This window comes from Notothenia rossii (assembly GCF_949606895.1).
Source record: "Notothenia rossii genome assembly, chromosome: 10".
NCBI classification, from domain to species: Eukaryota; Metazoa; Chordata; class Actinopteri; order Perciformes; family Nototheniidae; genus Notothenia; species Notothenia rossii.
In genome coordinates this window covers 31,293,169-31,306,207 of record NC_136908.1, presented here as the reverse complement: position 1 = coordinate 31,306,207, position 13,039 = coordinate 31,293,169, and the positions used below count along the sequence as shown (strand labels likewise).

Below are 13,039 nucleotides of genomic sequence, written 5' to 3'. Positions count from 1 at the left end.
AGCATTATTTAATGACACTATTTTATATATATATATATATATATACACACATTTATTCATTTATTAACATATATATATATATATATATATAAACACACTTATATGTACTCACATGTATTTATTCATTTATACACACAGATGTATTCATTAATTTATACACACACTCACATATATACACTTTATATTAATTCATTTGTAAACACACACATACATATATATATATATATGTATATATATATATATATATATATATATATATATATATATATATATACAGTATATATAAACAAAACAACACAATATAATAAAAACAGTTGCAAAAATAACATAATATGGTATGATCAATTCTACCCTTTTGTTTTTGCTCCCATATTTCAATTAAAATATATTTTTCAAAATCAATATTGGTGGGGGCTCTTTTGCAAAGATAATCAATAACACCACCTGACAGTTGTTGCAGATTATACAGCATACTTGTTACTTACACACATGTGCGATGGTCCCAAAAACGCCAAAATCTGCACTGTGAAAAAATATATACATTTATTAGGCACTCTGAATAAGGGTTGACTGTGTAATAATCATGCCTTTTAATTGGTGTATATGTCTCACCAGGTGAAGGCTGGGACAGTGGGAGGGGTGAGGTAGGAACAGGGGACTGCTGAATGCTGAAGTCCCAGGATACAATCCCAAGTTGACTGCATGATCCACTTACTTGTTTGCATCAACTGCAGGAGGTATTAAATGATGAAATTAACATTACCTCAGCACTGCATAAGTGTGGTCGTCAGTCATACGTTTAAAAGGACGGTATTTCGCTTGTCAGATTCAGATTTCGCGGGTGTGCCGCGTGAGGCAGTGATGTAACCATAGGGATGTAACGCCAGGTTGATGCTGTGACGTAACGCCGCGTCGATGCTTGCGTAATGCGGAAGTGGGATCTAAACTGGGTTGGAAAAACGATAGACGCGTTCCGACCAATCAGAGCACACTGTGCTAACAGAGAGGGTGGGGGCTGGAGCTACGAGCTGTTAAAGGCAGAGAGTGAAATTCAGTGAATAAACATAGTTTACAGAGATACTGTTTGAGAAACCAATGTGAGTTGCGTTTATCTTTACCCATGGATGCACAATAAGAACGGACCCATATCGTCTTACTGCCATCCTACGGAGCTGTAATAATAGATATATTGCACATGTTTGCTGTAATTCATTATCATACTTGGGCTGTATGATTAAATCTTGTACCGTAAATGTTGTATTAAATAAAGTTAATATTACCGACGTTAGATTAACATCCCTGTAGCTTCTTATTGCACTAAGAAGCTTATTGCACTATATATATATATACAGTCACAGCCGGCCCGACCCATTAAGAGCCGGCCCGACCCATTAAGCGACATAAGCAGCCACTAGGGGCCCCCTAGCAACAAAAAAAAAAATAATAATAATAATCTCAGTACACCGTCGCCGTGATAAGTATGTTTAATTAATTGTGTTACTATGCCTAGATTGCCTACTCTCAAAGTCATGTATTATATTATTGAGTCAATCATATAATACATCCACCATGCTTTACCTGAAACTCATCATGACACTAGAGAGGACAGCAGAAATGTAATTTCCCGTGTTCAGTGAATGCAACAGAGGCAAGACACTAGACCAGGGGTGTCCGACCAGTCGATCGCGATCGACCGGAGATTCCCAGTTGATCGCGAGATGTGTCTAAAAATATTCTGTTTTATCGTTAATGTCCTATAACATAATCTTCCTGTGCCAGAATAATGCACTTGAACTCATCAAAGCTTTGTGATTGACCGGCGTGACCCCATTTGTCGGGGCGTGGCTGGTGGGCAGTGGGCAGTGCACTCGTTCGCTAACGTTGTCCGTGTCAACAGGAGTGACAGTCCGCAGACACACAAGACCGCAATTATGGCAGAAGCAAAACATATATAATTTTCACTCCGAGTGGGAGGATGATTATTTTTGTATCTATTCCAACAGGGTATATGCAGGAATCCTGAAGTCAAATTTAATACGTTTTAAGACCTTTTTTAAGACCCTTTCCATACATTTTAAGACCTCATCGCAACATTGAGTTCTAACCGGTTACATTGGCAACACACTTTACCTCACATTTACTATATTGATTGTAAGATAGCAAAACTAAACAGAGTGCAGACAGACTACTGGAGCCTCCTTTCCACATGAACTTGAACCTCTCTGTGAAGGTCAGGTTTAATGCAGTATGCTGCTTTTTTGCTTCTGTAGACTCTGTGCTCTTTCATTCCAGTAAAACTCCTCAGAAACCATTAGAAATCAGTATTTGACCAATAAACAAAACAATTGACAAAACTTTGAACTATGAAATATGTTAAACTTTGGTGAGCTTCAGCGGGGTAATGCCATATAGGAGCTCCCTCTCAAATACCCAGGGGTTAAATTGGGCTGGGGCTGTCCGGGCATACTTGCCAACCTCGAGACCTCAGAAATCGGGAGCATTTCCAAAACCACCGCGGGGACGGGGGGTGGGGGAGCTAGTGGATCGCCGGAGCTGTATTAGATTAACATTAACATGCTTATTGTAGTTGTAAGTGCACTGCCTTGCGTGGCACCATCCTTGATGGAGGATATGTGTGGGCTGGACCTGTATTTTACAGGAAAGGAGTGAGCAGAGGGTCGAGTTGTCGATTCTTGTTCTGTTTTCTGTGACTTTATATTCCTCACCCTATCAGACTTTCAGTTGCGCGCGCTGCTAAAGAGACGTGTTACCATGGAAACCAAACAATGGTCTAGCTGTATTAAAGTCAGAGTGGAAACAGTCCTGAGTAAATCTGATTTTGTCAGAAAGAGAGAGGGCAGTGAAATCGGGAGTCTCCTGCGAAAATCGGGAGGGTTGGCAAGTATGTGTCCGGGGCTAAGCCCTGGCACATAGGACGATGCTCTGACGTCATCACCCTCACACATTTGTCATATGTTTACAAAAAAGGATATATATGTTATGACTTTTCTCGTTCTTAATATAGACTATATTTAGGGTCGATATGTGTTGACTTTACTTTAAAATAGCAGATCTCTGTGACCGGATATAGTTTGGCTTAGACCCCAGCCCCACGAGGACGCAACGCAAGCGCAAAAAAGTCTTCCGTTCACACGCATTCGATTCATTAACGGCGTAAAATACTGGAAACGATGTAGTACATATGCCAGGCCGCTGCTGCCGCCCGAAGTACACCAAAAGCAGCGAAGAAGACCCCGGAGCATGGTTGCCATGGTTGCCCTTCTGTTTATTCTCCGTGGTAGACGGCGTGTTCTCCTGCTATATATCTCTCCGGTAGTCCACAGAAGATGAAAAACACCCACCTCACCGCCTCTTCCAAGGAACGAGGGGACCGTGCGGTCAACGGAAAAAAATGTTCCGCCGGTCAACATGTCCATTAAAGTTTAAATCTTCCGTACAAAATTAGAAAAGTGCCGGTCAAGCTTTAAAACAAATTGATAACGACTCTGTTCTCTGTATAATAATATAATAATATTTAATAAAAGGTGCCTGCCTCTCTTTTCCTCCCCCTCTTCGGACATCCCAACAGCAGCAGGAGACGTGGGGAGAGGGAGGCGGGCTATTTCATCCTTATCAGAAAATTATCATATAGGGCTTACACACGGAGCCGTTGGACCCCCCAGAGCATTGCGTATGCCAGTCTACCCACCTTGGGACCCGTCGTTTAGTTCCCCCCCCCCCCACAGAGCGGAGCAAGGCAACGAAACTTAAAATTATAAACAGCATTTTACGGCGCGCTATGCTTGGGGGGTTTCCCGACATGTCGTTTCAGTAAATTAAAGGGTGTTTCATGTTGTCGTTGCTGTGGACCTTCTTAATACTTTGGAAAATGCCGTTTAAGACTTTTAATAGCCTTAATTTTCGCTAAATTGATTTATCAACTTTTAATACTTTTTAAGACCCCGCGGACACCCTGTCCAATTCAAAGTCCATCTGTCTCATCTGCAATGCGAGCGTAGCTTTATCCAAGAAGGGTAATTTAGGAGCGGCATTTCAAAACAGTGCCCAAACGCTACGAGACGGAATTCCCTCCTAATTCTGCCCTACGCTCCCAAAAGATGAGGGACCTGAAAGGACAGCTAAATGCACAGCAGTCCATTTTCACCAGGCCCAACAACAAGAGCAAGGTTGCTACCATAGCATCTTATCGTGTCAGTCACGTTCTTGCGAAACACATGAAGTCTTTCAAAGACGACGAAGTTGTGAAAGAAGCATTCCTGGAGGCTGCTGACGCGCTTTTGGGGGACAGTACAAATAACAGTAGGATTTCAACAGGTTTTTGATATAATAAAAACTCAAGTTAGATACCGTTATTAATCAGCTGTAAGTTTTAGTTTGTTTGAACTTATTCATTATAATTATTGTACACAATGGTATAAGAATGCAAACTTAAATTGATTATAGTCTATTATCAATTCAGGTTAAGAAACTAGTGTTGCTTGTGTAACAGGCCCCACTATGCAGGGCGCGATGACAGATAGTATTCCTGCAAAACAGGAGAAATGATGAACAACAAAATCCTTAGCTGCTCGTTTGGCGGGTCTTGCCAGAATTTATTATTCATTTGGCACACACACAATTGTTAATGTCCATAACCATTAGACACAACCAGTGTTGGGTGTAACGCGTTACAAAAGTAACGGAGTTACAGTAATATATTACTTTTTGCTGTAACGAAGTAATGTAACGCATTACTAATGAAATGTGGGTAATATATTACCCGTTACAATGCTCAGTAACGCAGTTACAACACATTTTAACCCGAAATTAAATGGTGTTTTGTTTTTTAAGAATGTACTAACATAGCGAGACATTCCGACACCGGACAAATTGTGCGGGTAGATTAGTAAACCTGGTGTTTACCCTTCAGGCTTCGCGTCGAGATCTTCGGGGAAGTTGAACGTTATGCAACCATTCAAAAAAGAGAACGTAGCGAAAAATACAAACAACAAATTGTGTCAGGTGCGCGTGACCTGCTCCGCTGCGCGTGCATCATTTCCAAAGTGCTTCCACGACAGTGACACACATCTGATCTGTGGATAATCATTTATACGAAAATGGTTAAACCAACCATCACTAAACGCCAGCAACACTGCATCTACTGCAGACAGTAGCAACAGGTCAGATGCGGACATCACGCTACCCTCCGTTGTGGACACTAGCTTACTCCCGCCTGACTCGCCGGCCCCGGAGCAGCAGTTTTCGTCGCCCAAAACTACGCCGCCCCTCTGCGGCCAGCAGGTGCCAGGTATATCTAAACAACTACCCGCCTGTACAGTGGGGTAAGGCGGTCATTTTGCAGCTTGTGGTATAAAAATAGACAATGGCTAGAATATGCATGTGAAAATAGTACCATATTCTGACATGCCTGTAGAAATGTTGGGTCAAAAATAATGCATACAATAGCACAGATGCCTTCACCACGAATGGCTACAAAAATATCTCATATCCCAAGCTTATTATCAACGAGCTGATGTTGCAGCTGAAATGTTCTCCAGGTCACAAAGTCAACCTCACATAATGATGTGATACCAGTTTTCAAGCACAGTAAATATTCTTTTCCCATCGTATATGATGGGACCAAGCTGATGATGTAGTAGGCTACATGGTTTTAATAATACTTTTGCCTTTCAATGTTTGCCATTTCAAACCATGAGCATGGTTTAAATAATATTTGCCTTGATTTACAATATGTTAACCTTCATTATAGTCCTTGAAAGCGGTCTGTACTGCTGTATTAACAACGTGTCACATGTTAAGAATTTACAATCAGAATCGAGTATTCAACTAAGCCCTGTAATGCAAGTTGTTAGTAGCCTTAATATAAGGGCCTACACAGTTGTTATGCTATACCACATTGCCCTTCACTGGATGCATAATGAGCTGCACTAAAATACATTTTAGCATTTAAAATACCTAGCTATTCTTTTGCGGTTATTTTGGTGAAAGTAACTAAAAAGTAACTAAAGTAGTGTAACTCATTACATTTCAGAGAAAGTAATATTGTAATGTAACTTATTACTTTCGAAAGAGAGTAATAAGTAATATGTAATATATTACATTTTGGAAGTAACTTGCCCAACACTGGACACAACACACACAATTGTTAATGCCCTTTTCTGTCTTCAATATAAACACTTGTCCATATATATAAACACTTGTCCATATATATATATATATATATATATATATATATATATATATATATATTCATGTCTTCAATATATTTGAAATAAACACAATGACTTAAAATAAGAATTTCTCTCTTCAGATATTGATGTTGTAATCAAACCCTTTTAAATACCTTCCCAGGTAAAGCATCAGAATCTAATATGTGCTAGCATTAACATCCCACAAGCATTTATGTATTAACTCTGACCATAGAACACATACAGATAATACAAAACACACACACAAAATACTTAGGATATAAACCCAGAAAATATGTAAGTACAAAATGTACAGGAGCTGTAAACAATTACATGTACTTGCATTCACTTTGATCAAAGAGCTTATGCTACATTAAAATAGCGACCGCCATTACACACAAACACAGCAACCACGAGACAGTCTCCTACGCAGATTTGAAGACTATAAACAACGTCCAAACACCACTTCAAAAACTAGGACATCGTGACACAACACTACCGTGGATATTTATAACACTTGTGACAATATGTATACAAAACTGACCTGCAAAACAAGAGAAATGATGAACAACAAAATCCTTAGCTGCTCGTTTGGCGGGTCTTGCCAGAATGGCAAGCCAACGGCAGCACCGTCTCCACATCAGTCCGTTTACGGCAGGCGCAAATCACAACAAACCCCTTTACGGCAGTGTTACCCTGCCATCTACTGCCCCCTGCTGTCCATTGTTAAACAGGTTTCTAAAATGATATTAAATATAAACATAACATTGTGATCACACACTTTGTATGGGTCACACTTGCATCCTATTTTAAAGGCATTTATTTGTATACTCGACTAAAGTGCAACAAAAAAAGGGCTTGATTCTATTAATTTTGTCTTTTGTATTGCACTGTAGCAGCAGATTCCTGTGTAGCTTCAGATCCGAGTTGTCTTATTAGTAAGCCTAATTTATACTTTTGTAGCAACACTATTTTTATATAATGGCAAAGAAAGGGTTCAGAGTCTTCTTTTTTTTCCTGTGTCATATGCAGTGCTTGAATTGGAATAAAAAAAGGTGCCAGTACTCTAAATCAGCAACTGTTTCAAGTCAATTTATTTAAAGAGCCCAAAAACAAGTATTTGGCCCTAAGTCATATAGTACCCTGCCATCTACTGCCCCCTGCTGTCCATTGTTAAACAGGTTTCTAAAATGATATTAAATATAAACATAATATTGTGATCACACACTTTGTATGGGTCACACACTCCCCGACAAAGAAAAATGGCTCCCGACATTAACCATCAACCTCTTAACTTATGCCACTTCTCTTTGAACTTGAAAACACTTATACACACTCTCACAAGGGCACTTCTTCAAATGTACAGGTGAATACAATATGTATGAGAGTGGGTGTAACAGTCTTTCCTTCTCAATATGCATGTATGTATGGTAGCATTACAGTGTAAGGCAGTGTCTGGTGTGTAGTGTAAGGCAGTGTCTGGTGTGTAGTGTAAGGCAGTGTCTGGTGTGTAGTGCAATGTGGCATAGGAACGGGTTGCTTTCTCCAGAATGGCAGGGCTTGTACAGTATAGAGTCCCGCTGGGTCTGTAGGCCCACATGATCTGAAGGATGGCTGACCAACGAAGTCATATGTCAGCGTTTGAGGAGGTCTCCTTTCCCGTGTGGATTTCCTCACTGGCTCATCCTGAGGTGTCACAGGTCGGTCATAGCCATAGGGTACTTGTACATACTCATGCTCTTCCGGTGCTTCAGAATCCACAGGCAGGTCTTCCTCATCAGTCCGTTCTTCTGGTTGTTCTCTTTCAGGTGTAACAACCTCATGTTGTTCTGTTGTATGATATCTCGATGGCACTCTATATCCATGTGGTTCAGGTACCCTTTTCGGACCGTCTGTGTTTTGCTGAGATCCAGACCTAGGTTCAATATTCTGTGAGTGAAGTCCAGCTTGTGGGGGTACTCTTAGCCAGTATCGTACTCTAGGTGCCTCATCATCAGAGTTTTCTGAGTCACTGCTTTGTGATGTCTCTCTCTGTCGTTGTTTCTCAACATGATGACACTTGCTCTTCCCTCTAGGTGGTATCGGATTTCCTGTTGGTTCAGGCAAGTTTACAGGTAGGTCATTGACAACGTGTAGGAGATTTCGATGGAGGGTACGGATCTTATCACCACCTGTCTCAGGGCACACTTTGTACACAGGAATTTCACCAACTTGTTCTTTGACGACATACAGAGTTTGTTCCCAGTAGGACCTCAATTTTCCAGGTCCACCTCTCTCACTCAGGTTGCGGACGAGGACTCTATCACCAGGTTGGAGCACAACTCCCTTGATGTGACAGTCGTAATACTTCTTGTTTCTTGCACTGGAGTGTTGACTGTTTTCAGATGCAATCCGGTAAGCCTCTTTCATTCTCAGAGCCCATTTCTTAGCATAGCCCTGTGTTGTTTCAGTCTGACCTTTGGCTGACAGACCAAACATTAAATCTACTGGGAGACACGGGTGCCGTCCAAACATGAGGTAGTGGGGTGAGAAGCCTGTTGCCTCATGCCTGGTGCAGTTGTATGCATGTACCACCAGCGATAAGTGGTCTTTCCAGTTGCTCTTTTCTTTTTCTCCCAGGGTCCTCAACATTTGGAGCAGTGTTCTATTGAACCTCTCAGCTGGGTTTCCTTGGGGGTGGTATGGGGTTGTCCTCGAATGAGCAACTCCAGCCAGATGCGTCAGGGTCTTGAACAGGTCATTTTCGAACTCTCTGCCTTGGTCGTGGTATAACCTGGCCGGGTAGCCGAATCTTGGAATGAAGTCATTATAGATTTTTTCAGCAGCTGTTCTGCCAGATTTATTTTTTGTTGCATAGACTTGAGCAAATCTGGTAAAATGGTCAATAACTACTAAAATGTACTCGTAGCCCCCTTTGCTAGTTTCCAGGTGCATATAGTCTATAGCAGGGGTCGGCAACCTTTTTGATATGAAGTGCCATTAAAAAAAAAAAATGTTATCAGCGTGCCAACGATCGAGAATTATCAACGGGGGGGGGGGTGAGGAGCTTGATGCCCGTCAACTATCAGCAGGAGGGCAGGGGAGCCTCGCTGCAGGGAAGCAGTGTGTGGACCTGTCAGCGCAACTTACATGATGCCGAACTTAACAAACACATTTAAATAATTGGTTTAAACGGCATAATAATAAGGACGATCGTCCGTTCTGTGATTCTCCAGAACACACAAGTTATGATATTAGGGTCATGCAGAGTGAGATTAGATCGCTGTCCCTTTAACAGAGAGAGAGAGGGGTGCGGCTTGTGTATGTGTGTTTGTGAATGGTAGAGCGACAGTGAGGGAACGTGTGTATGTTTCTGGAAGTGAAACGGGAAAGCAGAAAAACAGAGGTCTGTGATGTATTTTGTGAAACAGAAGAACAGCTAAATAAATGCAACGTCCTCCCAAGAACAGCTCGCCTTTCTCCAGTCATTTAAGCTAAAGTGGGTTATTGAACCTGAAGCTTGTTGCTTCTGCCCTCCTCGACTACGGTCTGGGATGGCCAGTCCGCCCCTTTGTAGCATATTATTTCGATGAGAGATGAGCAGATCGCCACTGGGCTTTCAACTAAATAAACACAGCCACGCAAAAACTGCGTCATTTGTACAGCTCCTTATGGGTACTGCAATTAGTGAAGTGCTTTCCTCCGTGGTGAAACGATCAGCACTGCACCACGGAGGAAAACGGCAGAAAGTCACCAGGAGATAAAGAGAGCGGAGCTGCGTTGCGTGCATGGCTTCCTTCTGCATGTAACGGGGAGACACGCTCTGGCGGCGGTCTCGCGTTCAGGATCCGAAAATAATTTAAATATTTTGCACACTTATTCCACTTATTCCTAGTGTGCCACTGGTTAGGGTGCCGCGTGCCAATGCTGGCACGCGTGCCAGGGGTTGCCGACCCCTGGTCTATAGACACAAGCTCAAGTGGTGCAGATGAAGTGATGTTGCCCATTGGTGCTCTGACGTGTGTCACAGGTGTCTTTTGTTTGATACAGGGGCACTTTCTGGTTACATAGGTTTCAATGTCCTTTTTCATGAAAGGCCAGTAGAAACGGTCTCGAGCCAGGTGGATGACCCTTTCAGCCCCAACATCTCCCATGTCGTCATGGAGATGCTTTAGTACCAGGGGGTGGTATTGTGATGGTAAGACGAGCTGCTGCCGCTGACTGGCTGTCCGGTACAACAGTTGATTTTCCATGTGCAGTTTTCCCCACTCGTGCATGAGCTTTCTGAGTGTACCACTGGCTGTCTTCCTGTCCTCATTAGTCAATACTGCCTTGGCCTCTTTAAGTTTGATAAGTTCACCGATTGCATGGTCCTTCCTTTGGGCATTGACGAGCTCACTGTGGTCAATGGTAAGAGGTGACACATTCACAGGTAACTTTGAGCATGAAGCCAGGTCCAATGCAGCAACATAAGCAACATCCTCCCTCTTTGCAGACTCACAACTATCCCATGTGGTTTGGATTGTTTCTCTTGTGAGTTCCTCAGTACAATCTCTGACGTAGGTGTCAATGTCAAGAGGGAGACGAGAGAAATTGTCTGCGTCTATGTTCACTCTTCCTGGCCTGTATTTGACATCAAACCTAAAGTCTGCTAGCTCACCTACCTTTCGGTGGCCCACAGCATTCAGCTTGGCTGTACTCATCATGTATGTGAGGGGATTATTGTCGGTGTATACTGTGAAATGGGGTGCATAGAACAGGTAATCCCTAAATTTCACACATATCGCCCACTTAAGAGAAAGAAACTCCAGTTTCCCTGAGTGCATGTTGTAATTCTTCTCAGCGGGAGACAGAGTTCTTGAACCATAGGCGATGACTCTCAATTTTCCATCCTGTCGTTGATACAACACAGCGCCGAGTCCCTGCTGAGAGGCGTCAGTGTGAAGCACAAATGGCAGTTCGAAATCCGGATAGGCCAACACAGTTGGGTGTGAAAGCGTGTCAATCAGCTGTTCAAGGACCCTTTGGTGATCATCAGTCCACAGGACAGGTGTCCTTGAGGGCAGCTGAGCTCCTTTTCCAACCTTATGTTTCCCCTGTGTCACGGTAGAGTTTCCTTTAATTTTTAACAGATCATAAACTGGTTTTGCAATGCTTGAGAAGTTTTTAACATAGGTTCTATAGTAGCTTAAGAAACCCAGTAACTTCCGCACTTCTCCAACTGTGCTTGGCCTCTTCTCTTTCAGGGACATGATGGCATCAATGTCTTTTGGGTCAATCCTGACACCGTCTGCAGAGACCAGCCTCCCAACATACCTGACCTCTTTCTGGAACAGCTCACACTTTGTTGGTCGAAGCTTGACACCATGGGACTGCAAGGCTCTCAGGACTTGACGTACTCCCTCAACATGGATTGTGAAGGAGTCGGAGTAGCAGAGGATGTCATCGAGGTAAGGGATACAGCAGTTGTCACGCAGAGAGTCCAACATTTCCTCCATGCTGCGCTGAAAAGCAGCAGGGGCGTTGGAGAGTCCAAAAGGTATCTTCACCCACTCATACAGCTCCCAAGGGGTGATGAACGCCGTCATGTGTCTGGATCCTTCAGCAATGTAGCCCTGGTGGTAGGCCTTGCCTTGGTCTAAAATGCTGAACCAGCTGTGGCCTTTTAGGGTGTCGATGAGTTCCTGGATACGAGGCAATGGGTGACGGTCTGGTACTGTTTTCTGGTTTAACATTCTATAATCGATGCATAACCTTAGGGACCCATCCTTTTTCCTGACGCAGACTACAGGAGCTGAGTACGGAGATTTGGACTTAACTATCCACCCTTTTACAAGCAGGTCTTGGATGTACTCTTTAACCTCTTTATAAAGGGGCTTGGGCACTGCACTGTATGTGCGCTGAACTGGGATGTTGTCCTTTAAGTTGATGGACATTTGCAGGCTGGGAATGCAGCCTATGTCCCCATCATCTTTAGCAAAGGCTGCCGATTCCTCGTGTAACATCTGTTCCACCTTCATCTGTTGCTCATCACTCAGGTGGCTGACATCAACAGGTGGGTGCCACAGTGCAGAAGTGGGTTTGTCACTGTTAGAGTGTGGTGATGTGCAAGAACTGGCTATATTTGCCTGGCCTTGATTGTCCTTGCTGCTTGGGTTGTCTGTCTCTATCACTCTATCAATGGTTTTGATGTTGCCTAGAACAGTACAGCTGGGCAGAGTCACAGCACTTCTGGAATGGTTTGACACAGGCACCTTTACGAAAGGTCTCTCTGTCTGTTGGATCGCCATTAGTCCTTCTCCAACACTCAGCTGTGCCAGTGGTGTAGCTTCGGGATTGGGTTCGAAAAGCACAAGTCAGTCAGATTCACTAATATCTACTGGTACGCTGCACTTAATATAAGCTACCTGGCCAGGATAAATAGTGACTTCTTTCCTGCCTGTCTTTACTGCAGCATTCTGTTGTTCCTGTTTTTGCTCAGTCTTTATGAAACTCACCATAGCTTATGCCATAGCACTGTCAATCCCCAAAGCACCAGTAAGCAAGTTGACAAGGATAGATATAACTTTGGGTCTACTTTCATGACTCCTAAAGAGTTCCTGGATGACATTAAAACCAACTATTGGTCTGTCTATTTTTATTCGACTCACTAGGAAAGGCACTCGAATAGATAAGTCTGGATCATCGTTTCCCTGCAGGTTTACTACCACTTCAATCCATCCTTCATAAGGTACTGCATCTCCTGTGACAGCCGTCACGTAGAGATCATCCTCCATGAGTTCACTGAGGGGTCTAATATCTTGTCCAGGTAAGTATCTATCTTTCCAAGCACTGTCTATTATGCTCACATT

General features: G+C 42.9%; 1 long non-coding RNA gene across 1 annotated transcript in view; it reads left to right on the top strand.

Moving 5' to 3' along the window:
• The window catches only part of LOC307022543, an 84,790-nt gene that overhangs the window by 36,806 nt on the left and 34,945 nt on the right, over nt 1-13,039 (top strand). The gene's annotated exons all lie outside the window — the stretch shown is intronic.